Source organism: Adiantum capillus-veneris, unplaced genomic scaffold (assembly GCF_014529385.1).
Source record: "Adiantum capillus-veneris isolate H3 unplaced genomic scaffold, ASM1452938v2 Hic_scaffold_378, whole genome shotgun sequence".
In the NCBI taxonomy this organism is placed as follows: Eukaryota; Viridiplantae; Streptophyta; class Polypodiopsida; order Polypodiales; family Pteridaceae; genus Adiantum; species Adiantum capillus-veneris.
In genome coordinates this window covers 45001-64780 of record NW_028221479.1, presented here as the reverse complement: position 1 = coordinate 64780, position 19780 = coordinate 45001, and the positions used below count along the sequence as shown (strand labels likewise).

Below are 19780 nucleotides of genomic sequence, written 5' to 3'. Positions count from 1 at the left end.
AGTTTCAAGCAAGTGCTAAGAGCAGAATGCATATTTGATTTCCACACTGAATTTGAGGGATTTGAAATGACATAGAAGGAAAAGCTTTGAAATGGTTCCAAAATATTCCACCAAGGTCAATCATGGATTTAAATACATTAGCTCAAGGGTTTGTAGCTGCATGTTTCAAAACAAGGATCAAACATAATGTGGTAGCTCAAATCTATAGTTTCAAACAAAAACAAGGTAAGTTTGTTAGGGATTGTGCAACTAGGATGAAGCAATACATTGTAAGGCGCCCATAACTAGAAATACCTGCATAAGAAAAATTAGTGTCATTGTTTCTAAAGGGATTGCTAAACAAAGAACTTCATGTTATATTGTATAGCAACAAGAAACATATGGCTCCATAAGAGTGTGTATCACATGCTATTGACTTGGAAGACAATTGTGATGTTTTCAATGAAGAAGATGTCCCTAAGGATACTCAAAATGAGAAAAGAGCATCCACAAAACCAACACAAGTGGGAACAACTGCTGCAACATCACTTACAACTATAGAAGACATGTTCAAAAGGATGAACAAAATATAAAGAGTAACATGCAAAAAGTACCTATAAGAGGGCCAGAGCAAGGGTTACCTCAATAGGGACAACCAATTAGGCCACAAAAATGGTGCTCTATCGAGGGTAAATAGACCAACCATGAAATTAATGAGTGCTATTACCAACCAAGTACAATGAAAATGTTCAATATGTGTCCATGAAGCCACATGGATAACCCATGTACAGATATCATCCTAATATTGCCCCAACACAAAGACCACGATGGGTATAAAAAGACCACAACCAGTGTTGGGTCAATAGCCTCCATATCTTGGACATAATCTGTCTGTAAAGTACATGCATTCGGAAGGAGTCATAGATGAACAATCACTAGTGCCTGTTACACCTTATATTGAGACTAGTCCATCTACAATAATAGTAGAAGGGGAGTGGTATAATTCACATCCACCATCAATGGAAGGACTTGTGACTTATGCTAGACCAGAGCTTACACCGATGTACTATGTGGCTAATGAAGGTGTTAGACTTCCTATTGTAAGACCCATGATTAATACAAGGACTGGAAACTGCCATTATTGTGGTGCAGATGATCATTGAAAAAATGAATGCCCATAACCTAGCAAGAAATTTAAGCCAGTTGAAGCTTTTTGTACACAATGCTGCAAAAAAGGTGGACACTTCCCTGAAGGCTGTCCAAAAAATCCTTTAAACAAGGAAAAAACAGTGGTGAATGTAGTCCAAGTGATACCTAGTAGCTCTTCAGAGAGTGAACCTATTGTTCCAATCAAGGTGATCACTAGAGCCCAGGCTAAGAAAAAGAAACATAACTCCTTTGATGAATCAAGGAATACTAAAATTTCCTCTCTAAAGACCAAGAAAAGAAGAAGTCAAAGGTATGGGATGAGAAAACAGAAACAAAAGGATGAAATTGAGGAGAAATCCAAGAAACTATTCCATGAAAAATTGAAAGAAACTAAAGTGAAATCAAAGAAACTACAATGAAATTTGAAGGATCAATTTTGGTAGATAATTTTTTTTGAGTCAATCAGTGCAGCCTTGGAAGATTTCCAAGCGGGACTTAAAGGAGGACAAAACATGGAAAACAGGTGGAAAAACTATCCTTCTCTAGATATGGAAGAAGATAAGCTTGAAGCTTATCAAAACTTGGTAATAATTACTGAAGAAATGCTAGAAAAACAGAAACCCAAGCTTGAGAGTATAGCAAAACCCGAGGAGCTAGTGGTAGAAACCAAAAAAAGAGAAATCCGAAGTGGTGGTAGAACCCCATCTTGAAACTAAAGAGCCAAAACTCATAGTGCTTGGCAGTGAAGATGCTAAATGGAATTCCTTGGTAGAGGAAGACTGGCTAGGACATTTATGGGAAAAAGTAAGAGAGATTAATTGTTAGGAAATAAGACATAGCTAAATAGATAATTGAGTAGATTACTTAATGGAGAGAGACAAATTTACATACACGAGATTATAGAGTAGAGAGAGAGAGAGAGTACACACGATATACGTGGTTCACCCAATGTGGGCTATGTCCACGGGAAAGCAGCCACTCAATGGATTTAGTACTTCAAAACAAGAAGTAGTTTACAAAGGGATTATACCCTTAATGGAGCTCCCGCCTTGCTTCACTCTCACCACCTCACACTCACCTTGTTGCATCAACTTCACACTATGAAACGTGTGTAGAAATGGCCTCCTTTTATAGGCCAAAAGGGTTGCCCTCTCTTATGAGAGGCAGCCATGTGTAGCCGCCCTTGTGTGAATAAGTCCAAATCGGACCCTCCAATCCGCCCATGTGTGGCCACCCTTGTGTAGACAAATCCGCTTTTGAATTCGGCCACCGGCCACCGGCCAACCGCCGATGGTTGTTTTCCGACCACATTCCGGCCACCGTCCGGCCATAATATTCCGACGAAAAGGAATATTCCGGCGAGGGAAAAAAAGTCTCGAGGGCTTCTACCCCCGAGGCCCCTAAAGTTGCCCCTGATTCTTGGTCATGAAAATGTTGGTTTCCGTTGAGTGATTTTCCTTCACACACGATGACTTCTCCTCATAATGGGGGCCTTACAAATGTGCGCTTTTACCACAGAAAATTACAAGGGTAAATCAGGCTCCATACTTAACATTAATGATGGGAGCATAACTTTGAAGTCAGCTCCTATAGAGGAAGTTTGGTTAGACAATCTACCTGTTGATATGGAAAATGATGTACAATCCTTGTGTGGGGATTGTGGATCTGAAGCATTAGGAATTTCTAAACCATTGACTCTAAAAACACTACCCTCTTACTTAGGAGACAATGAAGATGAGTCCAGAGTTTGTAGAACCACTCAGGTAAAAAGAGTGGAATAGACCCTAGAGGTAGACAACATCCATTCAATCATGTCTACACCCATTCAATGCACTCTTATTTTGGGAGAACCATTAAGTAATCAGACCATATTTATAGAATGATTTACAAAAAACTCTAGAGAAGGTGGGGATAATAGGGCTAATTGCAAAAAATTTGGGAATTGGATAACAAGGAGATTAGATCCATCCCAATGAACAAAGTTGGAGAATACTACGAAGGGGAAGAAGGAAATGCAACCCTTCTGGTAACATATAATGATGTAGAAACCATGGCAATACTGGACAGTGGAGCAGGCATAGCCATAGCCACAAAAGCAGTATGGGAATCATGGGGAAAACCACTGATTAGACAAACTCGAATAAAATTACAATTGGCTGATGTACACATAGAAAAATCTCGAGGACTGCTTGAAAAAGTGATAGTTAGTTCGTGAGAATTGATTATCAATATACTTTTGTGATAGTGGACTTTGGGAAGATCCTTAACTATAAAATCATCTTGGGAATTCATGCGACAAGTACAACTCATTCAAGATTGGGGAAAAAACTCATTCAAGATTGGGGAAACAATACTTGTACTTGAAGCAAGTGGGATCAATCACAAGGGTCCATTTGAAAGATTGCACTTATAACAATGTCATGAAAACACCCATTCAAGAATTTGACTCACTCTCTTTGGCTGAATCAAAGCTTCCATCTTGGTTAAACAAAGACACACCTATTTGGATGTGTGGAGCCTTAGAAAATGAGAGTTTAAATCGAGAAGAATGTATCTTAGAAAGGGATTTCATAGATGAACCATACATACATGAACCCTTTCCGGAGCATTTGTTTGAGCCATTTGAATGGACTCAAATTTTGGCAACAATGGATGTGTGTGTGAATACATCTATGTCTACTCAATTTTACAATAATGATGGATATGACATAATTCCCATACAAATGATCTCAACCCTTCACATTGAAGATGAAGTTTAGGAACCCAAGGAATAACTAAAAGCTCAATAAGTCTTTTCAAACCTCTATTCTGATGCTACTAACAAGTTTGAAGAACATTCAGCTACATCTGATGATTCTGGGTCAGAAAAAGAACATGTGAGAGACAAACTACTCATAAAAGGAGGAGAGGAAAAAAAAATTGACTTTCCAAACCAAAAAAGAAGAAAAAGAGACACAAGAAACTTGAAATCATCAGTTTCTAGCATAGCAAAGTTTCTGATGCAGATAGATACACATGATTGTGTCAAGGACAAAATCGTGGGTAGATATCCTTCAGACAAAAAACAATGGACATCAAAAACATCAAGAAAAATGAGGAAGTAAACTCAATCAAATCCTAAACAATATGATTTTGAATCATCCATGACACGGGTTGAATGAAAGAAAAAATATCAAGAGCTGAAGAAAACTCTAAAGGAGATGTATACCGGAGGTGAAATGGAAACAACCGAGAAAGAGAGTAAAGCTGTAATGAGTGTTCCATCCCATTACAAGAAATATACTCTTCAAGAACAAAAGATCATAGTCGAACAACCTGTAAGGGAACTAACAAAATAGGGTGAGTCCTATGAAGGACCTGAAAATGCAAAGAAGATAGATCTAGCCCAACTAGGAGAAGAGTTTAGACCTGTCTACATTGCAAATGACTTGCTGGAAGAAGAAAAAGAGCTTTTGCTAAGCTTTCTAAAAGAATACCAAGATATCTTTTCTTGGTCTTATAAAGATCTCAAGCGTGTTGATCCAGAAATCTGTCAACATACCATACCTATGAGAGATGATGCGAAACCAAGTAGACAAAGGCATATACTTCTAACAAAACATTTTCCAAAAATATCAGAGAAGAGATAGACAAGCTCAAGAAAGCCAAATTCTTTATGAAATTGAACACGTAGAGTGGGTGTCTCTGATTGTGATGGTACCCAAGAAAAACAAAAATTAAGAGTGTCTGTCAATCTCAAAAAAGTGAATGCAGCCACCATTAGAGATAACTAACTTCTTCCAATCACCGAGCATGTTTTAGAACAAGTTGCAAGAAAAGAAGCTTGTGTAATAGGAAGTGGTATTTGGGAATCCACTTGAGCTATGGTCATCAATGAAGCCATATTTTTTTATCAATGGGGTATCATCTCCACAGAGAATAGATATGCATATGGTAGATCATTGTCTACCCCTTTTGGTGGTTCTCCTCAAATAACACTTGATAAATAATATGATCTTTAGTGTGGTGCCATTTTTTACAACTACAATGAAATCAAATTCCAAAAGAATGATGAACCATCTCAATATTCTCCCTGTGTTGCATGACTTCTTCACCAAATACAATAAAGCTTGGTGGTCCACAAAGAACAATTATTAGCTGGAAGTTTATACAAAAGAAATCGAGATGGATTATTTCTTTTGTGTATTAATCTTGAGGAGAAAACCCAATACCTAAGTCAAGATTACCATAGTAGGACTTCACTTTGCGGAAGACCAAACTATGCAACGGATCTTAAGACTTAAAGTATTTTGGCCAACCATGAGAAGTGATGTTCACTCACATGTGAAAAAATGTCTTCAACGCTAGAAACAAGCACCCATACCTCATGTGACATTATTTCAAGTTTCACTTGTTCCTAAGTGGAGTAACCATCTACTTACTTACTTACACCAAGCAGAACATTTTGAAGGATATGAGTAAACACCGCCAAAGAGCTATTGAAACAGAAGCAAGAGAGTATGATCTTATTGGAAACCAATTGCATTAGAGAGGAAAGGATCAACATTTGCGTCTTTGTGAAAATGAAGATGAATATATCCCCACTCTAGAACAAGCACATGCTGGATTAGCTGGAGGTCACTTTTCTAGTGAGACCACCGCTAGAGCAATTTTAATGGCATACATATGGTGGCCAACACTTTTTACAGATGCCAAAGAATACGTTCAAAAATGTGATGCATGCCAATGAGCAAAATTCCAACAAGGGTAGATAGCATGCCTTTAAGACCAATGATGGGGGCTAGAGATTTTGCAAAATGGGGCATAGATTTTGTTGGTCCAATACAACCACATGCTTATAGAACTCAAGTTGAATATATTTTTGTATCTATGGACTATTTGACAAAGTGGGTAGAGGCTAAGGCAACTAGAAAGAATGATGTTAGAACCACAGCCGCATTCTTGTATGAGAATGTATTCACAAGATATGGAATTCCAATAGAAATTATCAGTGATCGGGAAGCTCCTTTCCTCAATAAGGTCATTGAGTAACTGCTAAATGAATTTATGATCATCCATAACAAGTCCACCCCATATCATCCACAAGCAAATGGACAAGCTCAAAACACAAATAAAATTCTTAGCTCGGTATTGACTAAAGTGGCTAGTTCATGACAAATTGATTGGGAAATGAATCTACATTCCACTCTGTGGGCCTATGGAGTTTCATTCAAGACATCTTTAAATGCTACAGCCTTTAATCTTGTTTATGGTCTTGATGCCATACTATCGATGGAATTTCTTTTGCCAACACTAAGGGTAGCAAAAGATCTTGAGTGGACCATTGTCAAAGAGGCTTGAAGATTTAGAAAAGCTTGATGAGAAAATTATAACAGCTATAAGTCACATCTATGCACAAAAACAAAAGCAAAAACAATTTTGTGATTCACATCTAGTGACAAAAATCTTCAAAAAAAAAACCCAGTTTTAGTGTATTCCCTTAAGCAACACATTCCTAAATTCAAGGAGGGAAATGGACCGTTTATTATTGAAGACGTATCTCCAATTGGAGCAGCTAACTTGTCCACTCTAGATGGTGAACCAATTGAACCAATGGCTAACTAGATTAGTGGATGCTACTTAAAGAAGTACCATTTTCCACTAACCAATGATTTTCTAGAGAAGATGCATGCAGCAAAGCAAAGAAAGATGAAATGATAGCAGGTTATTGATGAAGCCCAAGAGGAAGCTCAACTTTGAGTACTTAAGAGGAAAGCTGCTTTGAGAAATCAACAAACACCTATTCCCATCAACACTTTGGAACCAGAAGACAGACTATGGAAATTGAAGAACAATGTAGTGTCAATGGATGATGAAGGTTGGGTGGAATGGAGCTTCTCATCAAAGTACAACTGAACAATCATAGCACAAATTCATTGGTAGATATTGGAGCTTGAATGACTGCAGCTAGTTATTTTCACTTACAAGAAAGCGCCGAATCAGTCTTTTGCATCGGGATATCTGCTATCAAAGGATGCAAAAGAAACCCAACACCGGCAATGGGAGTAGTCAACTTGAATGTGATAGTACATGATGTTCATTCCCTCATCAATTTGTATACACGCCAAACGAACATATGAATAAAACAATGATTCTTGGAATCTCATGGATGTGGACGTACAAGGAAGTACCAAATTGGACACCAATCAACTAGACAAGCTATCACCTAAAGGAGGACAACTCATCGTTCCAATTGCACTGAGCAAAGAGGAATGGAAAAGAGGTCACCCACAGAAGAAACAGGGGAGTCATCAATCTAAGTCGACATTTAGACACAAAAATGCTACAAGTAGCATGCAAGGTGTCAGGCAAATATGGGTACCAAAAGCACAAATCAAGGACAATCTGTCTCAGATTTGGGTGCCAAAAAACTCATCTACATTACTGACAAAAGTTTCACATTTGACAACTCACCAAAAAACATCTTTTAGAAAAGAAACTAGAACTAGATGGGTTTGGAGGAAAAAGGAGCATTATCTTCTCCACAAACTGTAAAGCTGATGAAGCAATGGAAAGTTAAATCTCAAAGAGCTTCACCACAACCGCTCATCAAGGGCAAACCACAATACCAATGGAGAGTTAAAGCTCACCAACCATCATCATCAATACCTACAGCTCAGGAATTCAGTGTGCCAAAGCATCCAAATGGTACAATCAGACAAAGAGCACGCAAATTACAAAACTTGCTATTTAGAAAACTTCAACAGGAAACCTTGACCACGGAAACCCTTGAGTTAACTACTCAAGACCCAACTCTTGCACAACATGTTTTTTAAATTTCATTGATCTTTGAGCATAGTAGAGCCAACAACGGCTATGCATAGACACAATTATTCAGCCCATGCACACAGTCGTCCCGAGTACTCCATCTAGAAGGGGTGGAAGGGAACTTCAGTAATAATTAAAGGCAATGTTTGAAGAGGAAGAAAAAAATTTGGATTTTAACGTGTGGTTTTTGCAGAATTACCTAATAATGCCCTTAAAAAATCATCAATAGGAGAATTTCAATTGATAACATCTCCCCGATGAGTGTAAATAGTGTATATACTATCAAAAAATACATCAAAAATTGCCTTTTTTCTTATTTTATCAAATTTTCCTAATATTGGAACTAAAGATGGAGAAATCCACCACAAATTAAAAAAATAGTGTTTTCCAATGGATTTTCTTAATTATTGATTTTTTAGCTTTGCTTTTTTAGTGCATTTTATTATTTTCTTTGATTTTTCTAATAAACAGGTCAAAAATTAATAATAAATAACAAATAAGCTCAAATGGAGAAACTGAAGATACATTGATGATCAGAAGAACAAGGCAGACATGCACAAAAATGTTCAATCAAAACGACAAATGGAAGCGGAAGCCTAAATTAGGCCGCCAAGGCCTACTCTTGCAAACTCTTGCAGGATGAGCTAACAGAGTCCGATTCAGGAAATTTTTGAGTCTAACATAGATTTCACGGCCTAGTAGGACTAACAGGGGAATCTGGGGAAAAATAGTTGGGAGGTCCGAGTATAGATATCCAAGGTAGCCCAAAATCACCTCATTTTTACTAGTCACTCTTGGAGGAGAGAGCTTTCTATCTTCTTCGCACACGATTTTCGGAGTCCACGGTCGCCCATTTTCAGCGACGTCTCACACGAGACATGAGGGGTAAGTTCTAAACTTATCAAAGAATGTTTCAATACAACCAGGGAGGTCTAGGCTCACGAAAAGACCCTAGAATCCTAGCTGTGTACGAATGCCTACGACACAAAAACGACCATAGTAGTCTATTAGCTCAAGCGAATCGAACGAGACTTGAAGTGTAGCATGCCCCTAGATAGTAGAACACCTGCATATCATTGGATGACCATTTGGTAGTGTGAGATCCTCAACCCACCAATACCAAAATCAAAATGGGGTCCTTGACAGGTCTCTAGGCCTAATAAAAGTCAGAGTCTCTAAACAAGAAAAATCCAAGGAATAGACCTTTACCATTGACAATGGCTTGGGTGCATAGCCCTAGAAGAATACCTAGTCCTATCTCGCAGCAAAAACAAGACAATGTATTAAAAGTCAAACTATTTTGGTCGAGTGGCATCCTTGGTGTGATAATCTTTCCACTTTACCAAGTGTTCCTGATTACTCTAAGAGTTCTTTCTAGTTTCAAGGATACAATCTGGTTGGAGTTTCTACAATTTCTCGCTAATTATTTGCTACTCAGTCTTTCCCAAGAAACTCTCAGTGTTGAGCCCATCTTAAAAACCTTTACAAACCAATTGTATCATCTCAAAAACCAGGTTAAATCCATTCAGAGCAATCAGCATTTGACAAGTACTATGTATTCCATCTTTGCCAATCTAAACGCGCTCGGCGTGTTCTTAACCTTCTTAGCAATCTACGTTCGGCACAAGCTTCCACCAGTGCACCAGAGGTATCCCCTCTGTGCTCTATCTTGGTTGACCAATAATATGTAAAGGGTTTTAAGAGGTATCATACCAAAAGTTCTTTTTGGCTTCCTATTAGTCTTGTACATTAATACTTTCATATCTAGATTATTTTCCAAGGAAGGCTATCGTGTGCACAAAGAATGTGAGTTGTTTTGTTGATAACTATCTCATCTTCAAAATTCAAATTCTTGTCTTACTATCGTGAACATGTTGAGCTCTAGGATTGCTAATTGTGGCCAAATGAGTGGCTCTTCCATCTTCCTTGTTCATTAAGGTAAGTTCTCCCATGATTGCATAAGCTCTGGCTCCTCTTGCTCTTCATCTACCTCGTCCTCCATTTCTACCTCCTCTTAGATTGTCTCCTTGATTTTTGGAAATGGCTCTAGAAATAGTTCGAGGGTTTTTCTTTTCTGGACAATTATTCCTATAGTGTCCCATTTGATTGCATCCATAGAATCTAACATTTTGGAAGGTCTACTACAAGTTCACTGCTGCAACTACTCCATGTTGTTGATATCCTTGGTTGAAAGTTCCCTTGGCTTTTCCCCTGAGGTTATTAAATCCATTATTAAATTTCATTAATTAAATCCCAGGGCAAAAGGCTTGGCCCTGAGATGGGCGTCATGAATTGATGTAGGCCTCATGGCTTTGAGACGTGTACTCAAGGGTTTATTTGACAGAAGCGAGCAATCTGCTGCTCCATTTTCATCTTGGGAGCATAGCATCCTAAGGACACAAATTTTTTGTAGTACTTCTCTAGAGAGAGTCCTAGCTGGCGTAGACCAAAGAATTCGTTCATCTTAATAGCCTGATGTGCAAGAGGGAGATAGCGTTCTTTAATTGCCTGCTTCATTTTCTCCCAAGATGGACTACTCATGGGATTATATCTGCAGTGTTTCTTCAACCAAAGTTTGGAATCTCCATCGAGACGGAACATACCCAACATTGTTTGGTTTTCTTGAGTAGTTCCTGTGGCTTTGTAAAAGTCGTCCATAGCATCTAGCCATGCTTCGACATCTCGCTCTCAATTCGATATCTCCCTTGAAGGCAGGGAGTTGGACTTGCTTTAGTAGTAATTTTTTCTCTTGAGTAACAGTGTAAAGACTATTTAGGTGAATATTACCCTGGGATTGAATTAGTGAAATTTAGTACTAGATGAAAATCTCTCTTACTTATTCTTTTAACTTATCTCATACTCAATAAATTTTGCACATAGGATGAAGACAATTGCCAAACCATAAACAAAACTGCTTATAGTATACCCATGAGAACCATAGTATGTACAAAAGTTAATACAATCCATGAAGATTCTACTATGTACAAGGGTAACAACAGCCCTATACGAGAATCTTGTGGATATTTTGGGAGGATCAGATATAGAATCAAAATATACAACATCTTTTGGTCCTCTATAACTTGGGCCTACTCCTATGGGCCTAAATCTATTGGACAGATTACTTTAGACACATGATCAAACACCCACTGACTTTGTGATACTTGGACATCATCTATTACAAGGGTTTCCTTTGGATTCTCCATCCCAATGAAAAAATATACTTCAATCACTTGAAAATATTTGGCCCATTTGAATCTCTTCATATTTAATTATAAAACTTCTAACTCTCCCACATCAATGAAGAAAATTCCACCAGATCTTGACCATCTGATCCTCCAAGTAGAAGGAGAAAATCTCTTATCTAACCATTTCATCACGCTTTTTCGTATTGATTAGTGTCATGATATGCAAGCCCTTATAAACCTAATGTTGAAATCCATAGACTTGCGGTAGGCCTCATGGAGATCTTCCTGCAAAGATGGGGATAATTCTCTCTCTTTCTTTCTCTCCCTCTTTTCAATTTAATTGAATTTGTCAAAGATCACTTATTTCAACCAACACCTTAAACTTTTCCCTAGGTCCAAGACTTTAATTAACACATACTCTGATACCACTTGTGAGATCCCCAACCCACAAATACCAAAATCGGGATGGAGTCCTTGACAGGTCTCTAGGCCTAATAAAAATTAGAGTCTCCAAACAAGAAAAATTCAAGGAATAGACCTTTACCATTGACAATGGCTTGGTTCCATAGCCCTCGAAGAAGACCTAGTCCTGTCTCATAGCCGAAACGGGACAAGGTATTAAAAGTCCAAAACTATTTCGGCCCTATAACTACCACAAATTGGGTTAAGGTATTCTCAACCGACGCTTTTTCCCCCACTGGTGAAATCCTCTTCCAATTGGAGAAGTTTACTAAATGCTTTTAGTGTGTAGGAACGGATAGTTACCTGACTAATCAGGTCTACCTGTTGATGATTGACAACCTTAATCAATCCCCGCTTACCACCCAGCACTCACACATGATTCATTTGATTCCTAATTACTATCACATTGCTTTAACATTTAAAATAATGGGTTCTTTTAACTATTTGTTACAGTAATTCCTTCAATCAAGTGTTAAAGACAGCATTGAAAAGCATTCTTTTAGCAAACAAACATCTATAAACTTAAGACAGGGTACTGTCAATCAAAACGTTGTCCATAATAACCATGACTAGTATTCTTCTTGTCTCAAGACCACCTAAGGGTGAAAAAAAATGGCACCCATTCCTTATTCACAATTTGGGGTGGATTAACCCCCACCCAAGGTTCGGGGTGCCCATACACCAAACCAATTGCCCATACAACTAGGCGCCTCCCCTAGGATAAAAACAGTATCTTAACTTATGTAGAAACATCAAGACATGACACAGAGTAGAAACTCGTCGTTCATGGGGCTAACCGACTTATCCATCGTTGGAAAGCTATCATTATCATGAAAATATACCAAGGAGTTGGAGGTGTCTTGAGACAAGCTGTCTTAAGAATGATCAATCATCTCTTTCCTAATTCAACCAGTTTTAGCCCAAAAAATTATTTCCTAATTACAAACAATGCTATTCGATTTCTTGGAAGTTACCTTCCGTTTACGGTCAATTATTCCTTTTCTGATTCTTAGTCACTCCTTACGTAAGCAATGTTAACTTATAAAAGAATTTAAAACTATTTAAAGACTTAATTGAATAAATGTAAACCACCTGGGACTGATCAGCCATCTACTGCTGCGCTGGCATCTAAAGACTCTCCTCCATAGGTCTACTACTAGGCCTATATAGCCTCATGATCATGGGACGCCCTAGTCCTTTTGTGCCTTGTATCTTCCTCATCGGACTATGGATTTCCTCGGGTCCTCTTTGGAGCCATAGTGGTAGCCTTATGAAAGGATACTTAATCGATTAGAGAATTAATTGAATAATCTCTCTTACTTCTTTTAACCAAAAATATGGATTTTTGGACTAAGTAAATGTCTGGGTGAGATATTTTTTTCCTCAACTTCATAGTAGTATTATTGTGCTCTTGTAATTATTGCATAATTATTAGAGCTATTTTACTAATTTCCCTATTTAATTTCTCTTCAAACATACCCTAATGTGGCTTTAGTAATCTATGAATTACTTATCTACTTGAAAAATATTTATCCTAGGTAGAATTTGAGGTATTATAACCCTGGTAATTATCTTGCTAGCTTATAAATTGATTTACTAATTTCCCTTCTTCATTTACAGTAAAAAAAATAGATAATATTAGCTAAGATAATTAGCTAAACTAATTATTTGTCCTTAAGGTAATTACTTTGACTTCTTAATGTTGTTTTCCATCTCTGGTAATTACCATAAAATTATATAAAAATTAATTTTCTAATTTCCCTTCCTAGTTTATAGACAAAATCAGATAATATTAGCTAAGGTTATTAGCTAAACTAATTATCTGTACATGACCTATTTATCTCAGGTTTTTATCAGTCAATTCTACCTTTGATGATTAATATATAATTATCTAAGTAATTTAACTAATTTCCCTTATAATTTATGCTCCAAAACAAACAATTTTGGTCTAATTAATTAGATAAACTAACTTTTTGTGCATGCCCTAATTATATTGGCATTCTAACATTGATTTCTATCTCTCACAAACACTATATATTTATCTAAGTAATTTAACTAATTTCTCACGTTAATTTATACTCGAAAATAGATAATTTTGGCCTAATTAATTAGATAAACTAATTTCCAATGCATGCCCTAATTAGTTCATCTTTCTAACATTGATCTCTATCTTTAATAAATATTGTATATTTATTTTAGTAATTTAGCTAATTTCCCCTGTTAATCTTAAATATTTTATGTGTACCAAACATATTACATTTTGCATATTGTATCTCTTTAAGATTTTAGGCATAATAAACAATACAATGTAGATGCAAATTGTCTCATTTAGTCTCTTTCCTTGCAAATCATATGTAAACTTATTCAAATATGTTTCGCTATAAGCACAACTATAATAGTTTTGGCATAGGTACAATGCGCACTAGCTCGAAAATAACCTAGGAATTATTGCATGGACATGATGTATACGTAGCATGAGACAACATTAATATGACTACTATCTTAGATATGTAGGTAGCATGGAAACAATGTTAACCTAACTTCTATCTTAAAATAAGAGTGAAAGAAATGACGTGCTTTAAAAGTTCAAAATTTTTTATTATTCTCAACACACTACAAAAGCAAAAAAACCTATAAAGTCATGTTTGTACCACAAAATCATTTCACCTACAAGGTAAAATAAAGATTTTTACCCCTTGTACTTTGCCATTATCAACATACTCCCCATCTTGTTTCTCTACCAAGGTCCCAGATTGTGCATTGAATGAATTTTTATCAAAGATCTCACCTCCCTTTCTATCATAAATAGGCCAATTTCCCTTATGGTAAAACATCCATAAGAGCAATACCTCCATCTACAAAATCACCAAAAATTTGAGAAAACCAAACTGAGCATAGATTTACCTATGATTTTTTCACACGGCCCACCCTTTCTCTGATGCTTTTGTGCTTGTAGCGCTGGGGTATAATCAAAAATATTGTTTGGTATGACTTGAAACCCATCATTTTAGCATGCTTACTTACAACCCCAGATTGATTTGAAGAGAAAAGAGTAATGTACCACCCTTAATTTGCAACTAGAAGTGAAGCTACCCTTTTACCTAGCTTACTAGAGAAATGGTTCCACTCTGGAACCTGTGCCAATGTAAATGAAAGAATTTTTCTCACAATCACAACTAAATATCAATAAAAAGAAATAAATGATGATCATTTTATACCACATCATTGCTAAAGCTCTCAATTAAAAAGCATGTAGGGTAATCGGCAAATACGAGGGAGGCAACAATCATACTCTCTGTACCCTCCAATGTCAATCTCTTGTTGCCAAACTCTTTTAAAAAGAAGAGAATCCTTTAAAAAAACATTATTTTGTTTGACTACATGTATAATTGCACAAATAAAGTAGAATTGAAACCATGTAATTTCACAGACCGTGCTTCCTCATGATGAGTAATATTGCATAGATCCATGCATATTTCTTGAATATTAGTGTCACTCTTCCTCAATGTAACTAGGTAATATTCAAATCAAGGACAAAGTCAAGTAAGATATGGTTACAACATAAATTGTTTCAAACATATCAACCTATACTTGAAGCTTTATCATCATCCTTCTCTCCCTTTGTTGCATTTGCGGCAGACCTTTGAGACTTCTTTGGGACACAAGATTGCATAAAACCAAGCCTTTTTTTAGTTGAAAAGCCTGTAGAAGGCTCTAGATGTGGTTTATTTTTATTGAGTGAGTTTGTGGACTTGTCTTTTATAGATGATGCTCCCACTTTTATGGCTGATTCTACCTCATCCACTATTGTGGCTGCCACCAGAGACACATTTTCTTGCTCTATAAAATGCAATAGTTATCTTAGAATAAATACTTCATTAATGTAGAAAAATCACACTTTTTGGATAAGAAAATGTTAGCCTCACCTCTTGGATAAGAAAAAGACATACCAATGTAAACTTCTTGGGTAAGAGCTAGTGGGATACTCCAACCACCATGGGAAATACTTTATCCCCCAATCATTCATTCCTCTATCGGCCATCAACATGGGTAACATACAATCATGTCAGCAATATCCTTCCCATCTTCCACCCTTGTTGGCATAATCTCTAATGAGTGCTCATCAAATACTTTTACAAGCCATCTATTAGTGCAAAAACATCCATTGTAAAAAAAATGGTAAATTCAACAACCAACCAATTGAAATAAACATTATCACAATGAGCTAATAGTCATCACCTATAAAGAAGCTGACAAGTGCAAGCACAAAACAGACCCCAGTGGCCTCTACGCCATTGGGAGTGATAGGGGGCACCGCCTAGCTTTAAGCGGCTAGGACGTGGACAACAGCAATTCAAATGACAACAACACAGCGCACCGTAGGGGGGGGGGGGGGGAGAGAGAGAGAGAGAGAGAGAGAGAGAGAGAGAGAGAGAGAGAGAGAGAGAGAGAGAGAGAGAGACGGAGGAGATGAAGACCCTTTGGAATGTTTGGGAAAACTTGATTCAAGATGGTATTTACAAAACCCCTCATTTGGCGAGAGAGAGAGAGAGAGAGAGAGAGAGAGAGAGAGAGAGAGAGAGAGAGAGAGAGAGAGAGAGAGAGAGAGAGAACCTATAGTCCGTTCTCTAGGGAAATTTTATGTGTACGGAGATCCTACTCCCATGCATAGTGACCCTTGGAGTCAGTGTATGTGAATGACTTCTCCTTCAAGTGTTGACTCCCTCGATAGTGAGCTCTCAGTGCTCTTTTATAGGTGCAGGCTGCTCAGTTTAGTACAGACTGATTAGGTTTAGGGCCCTAAGATGAAGAGACAAAGCAAGCAGCCGGGTCTAGGATGGTTGACTGGTGCTTTGTTTTGGGAGAAATAAGAAAATGATGTTCTCCTAGGTGGGCCTTGGTGGCCAGCACCTAGAGAGAGGGGGAATATACAAATGGTTTTTTACAAAGTTTGTCTTTGCAAAACAGAAAATGAATTACCCTACGGATGTTTATTGAGGAAATGCATCGTGGATGAGATGTCGGCAAATGGCAAGCATTACTGGTGCATTCGTGTAGCGCGCTCATCAGTTTCGGTGCCGATTGGGGTATGCCTTTGGCGTCTTTCTTTGAATTGTTGTCGCCATCGCGTGTTTTTGTTGTTGTTTGTCGATGTCCGTGTCATGTGTTTACGTTGTTGGTGCGTATGTGATTGTGTGCGTATGTGTGTGTGTGTGTGTGTATGGAAAGAGAGAGAGAGAGAGCTGAACTTTTTTTTGGAATGAGAGAGAGAGATGGAGAGAGAAGTGTGTGTGTGTGTGTGTGGAAAGAGAGAGAGAGAGAGAGAGAGAGAGAGAGAGAGAGAGAGAGAGAGAGAGAGAGAGAGAGAGAGAGAGAGGGGGGGGGCGGCCCTGGCTGATGATGAACTAGAGAGGAAGAGAGTTGGTTGCTTTTGATAATGGAGGAGAGCGAGAGGGAGATGGTGCTAAGCAAGAGGGGGAGAGAGAGAGGAGGGTTGTGCCAAGGGTGGCGGCCCCCTCTATGAGCTCAAGGACAAAGGGGGGGTGGCGACAACCTGCAGGAACAAAAAAATGTTTTTTTTAATTCATATTAAATCTCCCAATCTTGGGGCTAGTTCCCACGGTCGAGGCTTTTGAAATCCGGAAATCATTATCCTTCTCCTTCTGGCTAGAGGCATTCATGCCTCTAGCTTTGCTTTTGATTCTCTAGCAGCGGAGTTGGAGGGTTCTCCCACCTTTGGAATATCTATCATGAACTCTGGTTCAAATCTTAACAATTACTTTTTGAGCCTCTATCCATTGACTCTGGTCTTGTGAATACGACCATCTACCTCCATCAATTTGTAGCTACCATTGGTGTACCGCCTTTTGCCGATGAATGGCCCTTCCCATCTGGGTTGAAACTTCTTATCTTTCCTAGTGTGAAATCTGTTGTCGTATCTCAATACTAACATGCCTTTCTTCAGACCCTTTTCCTTAATCCCTTGATTGAATCTGTGTCAGTGTCATTCTGCTTGCGTCGTATAGTAGTTGATCGCATCTTCTCTGTCTAGCTAAAGCCTTTCTAGATCCAAGATGTGGTTGCGGAGAGGGAAATTGGGCGTTGTAAAACTGACTATCCATGACTCACAAGTTGGCCATCTGCAAGTAGAACGATCTCTTTTCCATATACCAGATGGAAATGGGTGAAACCTAGTGATGTTTGAAATGTCATGCAGTAGGCCCAAATATGTAAAGAATGAGGATGCAAGAGAGATACACAAGACAAGCACAAAGCACACAGAGATGGAAAGCTTCTTCTTCTTCTTCACAGAAAAGAGAGTACAAAATGACTAAGTGCTAAAGGTGAAAAGTAGCACATATGTACATGCGGTCACTAAGTGTGAACTTGCTAGAAGCGTACTAGGCTGGCACTATAAGTGTAGTCCAGCTGTAGAATCACTGGCAGAGATCCTCCATGTCGGTCACCTAACGCGCCAGTGAGTAAATGCCGTAAGCGGCCAAGACCCGTAGTGGATGCCAGCTCAAGGTGTAGATCTCGACATCTCAACACTCCCCCTCGAGCTCTGCATGTCGCAGAGTCCAAGCATAGTCCGGAAACGTCGAAGCTTCTCAGCTCCGAGGGCCTTGGTAAAGATATCCGCTATCTGCTCCTCTGTGCTGACGTAGACCAAGTCGATGTCGCCCGCCAACACTCGCTCTCGAACGTAGTGGTAATGGACCTCTATGTGTTTGGTCCTGGCATGGAACACTGGGTTCCTAGCCAACTGCATGCTACTGAGGTTGTCACAATGAATGAAAATCTGCTGGTCCACCTGCACTCCCAAGTCCTCAAGTAATGTGCGTAGCCAAGCTACCTCGCACGCTGCAACTGCTGCACCTCTGTACTCGGCCTCTGTGCTCGATAAAGCAACCGTAGGCTGCTTTTTGCTGCTCCAAGTAACAGCAGCACTCCCAAAAGAGAACATGAAGCCACTCGTAGATCTCCTATCAACAATGCTACCTGCCCAATCTGCATCTGTATACCCATACAATCCTAATGGTGCATCTGCTGCATAGAACAATGCGTAGTCAAGAGTCCCTTGCACATACCTAAGTGTGCGTCGTACTCCATCCAAATGTGGCTTCCTCGGAAGCTGCATGAACTGACTCTCCAAGCCTACTGTGTAGCTCAAGTCTGGCCTCATGATAGTCAAGTAGATTAGACTACCCACAATCTTCCTGTACATGTTGACATCCTCAACAACATCACCCTTCTCTGCACTCAGCTTTGCATTCACATCCAAGGGAATAGAAATTGGCTTACAATAAGCCATACCATACTTTGACAACATGTCCAAAGCATACTGTCTCTGTGATAGCCATACACCCTCTAGAGTCCTGATCACCTCAATGCCAAGAAAGTAGCGCAACTCGCCCAAATCTTTCATTTCAAACTCCTGTTTGAGAAGACCCTTCACATGGTCAATCTCCATAGCATTGTCACCCACAATAATAAGATCATCTACATATATGGTAATGACCACAATCCCCACATCACTCTCACGTACATAGAGTGAATGATCAGCATGAGCTCTCCTAAAACCAATACTGACAAGATACTTGGCAATCCTGTCATACCATGCTCTAGAGCCCTGCTTCAAACCATACAAAGCTTTGAGAAGTCTGCATACATAATCTGGGTAACCTGGATCGACATAACCAGGTGGCTGATCCATATACACTTCCTCTTGCAACTCACCATTCAAGAAGGCATTCTTTACATCATTTGATGCATAATCCATCCTCTAGATGCAGCCACTGCTATGACAGCTCTCACAGTCGTCATCTTTGCCACTGGAGCAAAGGTCTCCTCATAGTCTATGCCATACGTCTGTGCATAACCCTTTGCGACCATCCTTGCCTTGTGACGCTCAATGTTACCATCAGCCTTATGCTTGGTTTTATACACCCATTTACAGCCAATAGCTTTCTTGCCACTTGGCAATGGCACCAACTCCCATGTGTCGTTTTCTTCCAATGCAGCCATCTCTTCATTCATTGCATCATCCCAATGCACATTTCCAACTGCATCCTCAAAACATGTGGGCTCCACATCCTGTATCACCTTAGCCATGTAGGCTTGGTGATGCGCTAGATACCCATCATAAGTCAATTTCTGAACTGGATTTCTGACTCCATTAGATCTGCGCGGTCCTG

At 38.8% G+C, this 19780-nt stretch overlaps 1 pseudogene; it reads right to left on the bottom strand.

Moving 5' to 3' along the window:
• Positions 1-14245: 14245 nt before the first annotated feature.
• The window catches only part of LOC147416909 (uncharacterized), a 10229-nt pseudogene continuing 4694 nt past the window's right edge, over positions 14246-19780 (bottom strand).